We start from the raw sequence: 7,145 nt of genomic DNA on the forward strand, positions 1-7,145 counted from the left end.
CCACAGGATAGAAGTAGATGTAGTTTTTAGATATATGTAGATCGGAAGTTCAAAGCCGGAGCGGATGCATGGCCACAATGTCGGCTCAATCATGGTGATTTTAGAGGGCATTAAGGAGGACATCCTTCAATAATGACAAGGAAGCCTATTAACTCGTCTTGCTCGTCCTCGTGCTGCTGCTCCGCTCTCCTGCTCATCTCTCGATTCTCTGATATATATATTCTATAAATATATATAATTATATGATATATATATATATACTTTAGTATATTACTACTGTATACACACACACACACCACACATTTCACGGGTGAGATACCCAGCACACACAGCACCCATCATCCACACACACAACACACATCACAGCATATATATAGTATATTAATTATATATATATAACTAGGTATATCTAAAAAATAGTTTAAGTTGATGCTGGTAAAAAAACAATAAGAAATGATTAAAAATATCCGGTTAAGGAATAAAAATATAAAAAATATATGATAATTAAAAAAGTATCATATATAAATTAAAGTAATTGTATATAATTTTACTAAGAGTTCGGGTCATAAAATACATAAGTAACATTAACTGATAGAAGATTAAATCCTAAAACCGATAAAATTATAATATAATAACTTAGAATTAATTAATTATAATTTAGAAATAGTAATCTCTTATGTTAATAATAGTTATAGAGTAAAAGAATATAAGCAATTACGTATTGAGAAATTATAAGAATGTTCAGAGATATCCTTCAAAAGAATCAAGTTATTTCTATTTTAAATGGAAAAGTAATGAAAATAAATCTAAAATTTAGAAAACATCCATAAATCACTTAAATTGATTTTAACATAAGGCATATCCATTGAAGACGTACAATTGAGTTCCATTGGAAAAAAATTTAGCAACTTTATCCCAATCAAAAAAGAATTCTCCATAAAATATACAAGAAAAATTAGTAAATATTCATAAATTTTATACTTTGTTCTTCAAATACTAAATAAATTAAATATTAATTTTATAATATAAGTCAAATTGGTATTAAAATTTGTGGGTATTTAGTTCAAATCCTTGTGGAAAATAATAGGGATAGTGCAAATGTAATATTATTAGCATAACAGAAACTCTTATTGGATGCATATCAGAAGAATTTATTATAGAGAAAAAAATGTAACTCCTAATCTTATTTAAGTAATAAATTAGGAACACAAAGAACTTCATATATATGAAATTAAAATTATAAAGAAAAATCAAAGTGTGTATATCAAGAAGTTTGCATTGAATATCGAAAATGCATTCAACTTCTTTATGGGGTTAAACAAGAAGATAAAAGATTAACAAGCCCAAAAAGATAATAGCATAAAAAATCTAACTCTAGCTTGATGTCATAATTGATGTAGATAACGAAGACACTACTCTAGAATTGTCTAGGAAAATGTAAAGGCAAAAAAGGATTAATCTCAGGTCAATAAAAAATAAAACAGAAGAAATAAAAGACAATATTTTTCTAAATATTTTATAAAATAGTTTAATTATTTTGAGTAAAAATTAGGAATTTTTAGAAGGAACTTTCATGAAAATTTTTAGTACTTTTATATGCTTATGTGGATACTTTTATTATATAAAAGTATACTAGTGTTAGCATTAATCTTTAGTTTATATATTTTACGAAGTCTATGAATAATTAGGAATAAATTTCATATTCTATTTTGCATCATTTTAGCATAGTTTAATCAATCATCTTGCCTTAATGGTTTAAATATTCACCTTCCTTATATAACACTATGTGAATATTTTTCACTTTTGTAACACTGTACTTTATCAAGTAAAGTTTAGTTTCATGCCAGTCCAAATAATATGAAAATTCGACTTGGATTTAGATTATATTTGTTTCATGTCAACTCAATTATCAACATGAAAATTTAATTGGGTGTAGCGCATTCAAACAAGTATCAAAGAAAATAAATAATCACAATATTAAAGTTTGGAGACAAAAGTGAGTAAAAACTATTAAAATGAAACAGAATAAATTTTAGTTAGGAAATAAGCCAAAAATGTTTAATCATGATATTTAACCACATGTATTGCACATGTATAAAAACTTGTTTGTGTGTGTGTGTGCGCGTGTGTGTGTTTGTGAGTTTATATATATATATATCATTATATATATATATATATATATATATTATATATATATATATATATATACTAATATAATATATTGTGTGGTGTGCTGTGTGTGTGTGTGTTTGGTGTGTGTGTGTGTGTGTGTGGTGTGTGTGTGGTGTGTGTGTGTGTATTTTGATGTTGCGTAGTGAGGTTCATATTCCCATACACCACATATCCAATTATAACTTACTCCCCAAACCATGTGAATAGTGGGCCATAATTTTTTATGAGTGGAGGGGATATGTCCCTCACTTACCAAGCACAAAAGCTGTAGCTTGGTACAAGCATACCCATTTTTCTAATTATATATATATATATATATATCATTGAATTGACCTAGTGTGACGCCCCCGGGTTCACACAAGGCTGCAGTCCAAGGTAAAACCACGGATGTCAAACCTGCCATGCACCTATACTGTGCAATAACATGTTTCACCATCATAAAAATATCCCTCTAGTGGAAATAAATAAGACAGTATAGGTACAAACAGATATAAAAAAGATGAATATAAGAAATAGAACATAGAAATCTATCTACCCTTTAAAAGAGGGAGTTATAGAAAAACTTTCCCCACCCCAAATTACCCTTCAACCAATATAAATATACCAAATATACCAAAGTTATCCCTTATGATCGTTATATATATACAGAATTCATTGTCATCAGAAACCAAAAAACCCAACTTACCGTCGGTTACGCCTTTCCTCCGTCAACCGGTTACGCTTCTCCTCAGCCCGTCCCACGATCTTACCTTGAAGGTTCTCTCTTAATTCAACCCAAAACATTAGGGTTATTAATAATGGGGGCAACAGGCTCAGGCAAGTATCGCCTCTCTATCGACCTGGCCTCTCACTTCGCCGGCGTCGAGGTCATAAATGCCGACTCGATGCAAGTCTACCAAGGCCTCAACGTCCTCACCGACAAAGTTCCTTTTTTGGAGCGCGACAGTATATATTTCCCTTTATCTTCTTCTCTTGTCTGGCTACGAATTCACCGCGACTTCTCTAAAAAGTGACTTTTGGAGTTCCTCACCATCTTCTCGGGACTGTTGACGCTCGTTCGAGTTCACTTGCAGAGATTTTTGTGATCTCGCCGTTCCAGTAAAAACCTCGACTCGATTGATTCTGCACCTTTTTTTCAAATTTAAGTTTTGGTTAAATATTTTGACACTTGCTTGGTAATTTTGTTAGATTATTGATAACATATTGTCCCGCGATTGTCTTCCGGTTATTGTTGGGGGTACAGATTACTACATCTAGGTTCATTATTGGTTATATACAGCATGCTATTTTCTAAAGTTCTTTTTTGAAAAGCTTATTGTCAACTTAATTTTTTGGTAGGCTCTTGTGAGCCCGTTCCTTATAGATGATGCGGTGCAATATATGTAAGAAGACACCGTTATTAGCGAACAAGGTTAGATAGGAGAAAATAAACTGATTTAATAGTTTAATGGTGTTAGCTTACTTTCTTTTACTTCGTAGTTTCTGGAAGTTTCTGTTTCTTGCAGAATTAAGCAATGTAGATTTGGCTGCTAGCTATGAGCGTCTTAAGGAAATAGATCCAGTTGCTGCAAACAGGATTCACCCAAATGACCATAGAAAGGTAAGGTTTTACCTATCATAAAGGTTTGAACTGTTTTCTAATTTTCTCCGATTTTAATGAACTTTTTATTCTAGATTATTTTAGTCGGAGCTTCTTCAAATAGTTAAAAATGTATTCTTTCCACATAAGTTTGGGATTATATATGGATTTGAGCATTTTTCCTAAAATATTAAATCACTGAAAATTTACACATTTTTCAGCACAAAAGCGTAAGCTTTAATTTGATTAGTCTTCTTTTACGCCTGTTTTCCAATAAAGTTGGGTTCTTTCTCATATTCACTAAAGGTGAGTAGGTCGTAGCGCGGATAGTTGTTTGTTTTTATTGATACCTAAGCCCTCTTTCCACAATTAAAATCATGGCATCTTCAAGCGACTAGGAGGTGTAGGACCCACAATCCGTGACGAGCATTTACTACGTAGAAGATGCGGAGAACAATGTTGATGATTTGGAGAATGATGCTGATCCACTTTGTGCCATTTGTGACGATGGCGATCGAATTGTGCGGTATGCTTTGTTTGTCTGTTGATTATTTCTCACTCGTGGCTCCTAATGGTACATGCATGCACAAACTCAGACATGATATTTCAAAATGATGTTTGTTGTGTTAATTTATATACATTTGCTAGCTTCCTTAACTGTTCAAACACATGTATCTCTACTAGAGTCGTAGTGCAAAGTAGTGTGCACCTAATGCTCCTTTATGGTTTGAATGGTATAAGGAATTCCTACATGTTTCTGTAAGGAAACCACATTATCCATACCCAACAAACTTGAATAGGATATGGACCTACAAGAATCATATTTATGTATAGAGGAATAGGTTACGAGAGAAATGGATAGAATTGAAAAGGTCAAGTTATGCGATACAACGACTACTTAAACAAAAAAATTTCTCATGTCAGAGGCCATCATGTGAACATGTCTAAAAAAACTAAAGTTGGATCTCTGGGTCCTCAAAATTGGACTCATCTACTATAATTTTCTAAACAATTTCAACGTCTTCGGATATCAGTGTATGAATCCAGATGTTTTACTTATACCGTATACGAAAGTTTAAAAATATGTGCATATCATTAAACACATCCTATGGGCGTGTGTGACTCTGTGTGTGCGTATTCGTGTATGCGTCTTGTTGGATAGAGATGGATAGAGATACAGATACATATACATGAATGCCCATATCCTCTAGCATTCCTAACTATAATACTAGGTTCCTTGTGCTTTCAAAAGATATGTTTAAAGGGTTTGGTTGTTGTAGTATCCAGATTTAGCAGGGTGATAAATGGGAAGATGCATATGCTGCATTCAGAGAAATGAAAGCCCACATTTATAAGTCAATAGGTCACTATTTCATGTTGAGATGAAAGGTTAAAATTTGAGGTTTTTATTGGATCCAGTTAAAAATATGGGCAAATATATAAGAGGAGGGAAGTTGACCAATGGCACAGGAGGAATATTTTCCACACTGTCTACTTCCTGATTGACACCTCTATTAATTTCTACTATCTAGACCCTTATAAAGCAATAAAGGCATCTATTATCAGCTAGAAGAATGCAATGTATTATTTTACTGCTTGACTTTTCCATCTTTAGGATGTATTAATGTCTTACAGTATTAAACGCATCTACGCACAAAATATTAACCTTCCTGCTCGTTTAACATATGAATTTGGTAGACTGTACTGGGTATCCTTTTTTTATTTCCATCGTGTCGACATAATTATATTTTTTACTACAGTTTTGACAGGAGATGTAGGAGATCCTTCCATGCAACCATAGTAGACGGCATAGAATCAGGTTGTAACTCTCTTAGCTTATCCGAAGCTCAAATTCAGGTATTCTATGGGTAATGAAATTATACTATGTGACATTTCCAATTGTATGATCAATATTTCCTTGCAGTCTCATCTCTGTACTGTAAACTTTGTTTTATGTAGGCCATTGACGCATTTTTGTGTAAAAATTGAGTATAATCAACATCGGTGTTGTCTGTTAGAGTCTAGGCTCCTCTGATATGCTGGCTGAGTGGCTATTGCTTGTGATCATATGTGATAGTCTACATGACAAGCCTCTGGATCCTTGTTATCGGTTGTTTTTCCCCCTAAGTTGTATTGCACCTGGAGTCTCATTCCAGACTAGGACGAGCAGGTCATTCATCATATGACCCTACAAATGAAAGTTTTGGGTCATCCTCATTTCTCAATCATTTCTTTATCCAATACATATAATTAATTAGAGGGCCCAAAATGATGAATGAAAAAGCTATATATGGATTATACAAAGTGAAACTTTGTATTTGGACATGGGATTTTTATTTTGGATTCATTTAAGCTCCTTATAAATAGCTTCTTCAGTTTTTTTTGGGATATTGGATTAGTTGTTGGATGGGGGTCTAGCTAACCAACAATGCAAGATACACTCTTGGAGTTGCGCCAACAATACCTTTCAATCATAGAAATTTTTTTAATGGTTATGGTTTATTCATTGATCATATCTATTGCATAGTCTACGATCACATCACTGCATCAGAATTTCGAAGTTACAACAAAGATGAGGGTTATAATTTTATAAATAACATGTCCTTTAGAGGTTTATAGCACTTTCATGGACTAAAACTCGGACTCATGAACCTGTATTTTTTAAATACGTTTCAAAAATTCTTTGTGGTCAATAGAATTTAAACCAATGTCGCTCTGGTACTTTTTTAAGCTGTACTGATACCTAAAAATATAATAGGAATAATTATTACTTTTTTCTTTACACCAAGAATACAAAATGGAATTTAAGTTGTCGCTCTGGTACTTTTTTCTTTACACCAGAATGATATAATAGAATTTAAGTTGTCGTTCAATATAATTATTACTATAAGAGACCGTCTCAAAGAGGCTTACATAACTACTCCATCAATTATATTCATTGATGAGATAGAGACAATTGCTTCCAAGTGAGAAAACCTGCAGAGGGAGATGGAACGGCGGATAGTAACACAGCTTATGACTTGCATGGATGAATCACACCACACTCATTCATCTGATCATTACCGAAAATAGGCTGACTGCGTAACTTTGTTTTGGATGAATCCTCAAGTACACGTTAAGCTGAAAATAAAATAAGTCATATGATGTTTTTTGGAATATGATATGGTATGTGTGTTAGAATTTGATTTTTTAGAATAAAACTACTACAAGTAATTTTGATACGGTCTCTTAAAAGTTTTGATGCATTCAATTTTTAAATCTTTTTATTAATTATGTTTGAGTGGAAAATTGATGTAAATTTTGTATTCTTCTACTTGTGAGGGATGTCCGTTACTAAAGAGGTGGAAATGAGTTTCAATGCTGCAGAATCTTTAATGTTATGTAGTTATTGCAC

The 7,145-nt window shown here is 32.6% G+C and overlaps 1 pseudogene; it reads left to right on the forward strand.

The window, feature by feature from the left end:
* Positions 1–6,370, forward strand: part of LOC109837444 — a 6,737-nt pseudogene extending 367 nt beyond the window's left edge.

This window comes from Asparagus officinalis, chromosome 1 (assembly GCF_001876935.1).
Source record: "Asparagus officinalis chromosome 1, Aspof.V1, whole genome shotgun sequence".
Classification (NCBI taxonomy): Eukaryota; Viridiplantae; Streptophyta; class Magnoliopsida; order Asparagales; family Asparagaceae; genus Asparagus; species Asparagus officinalis.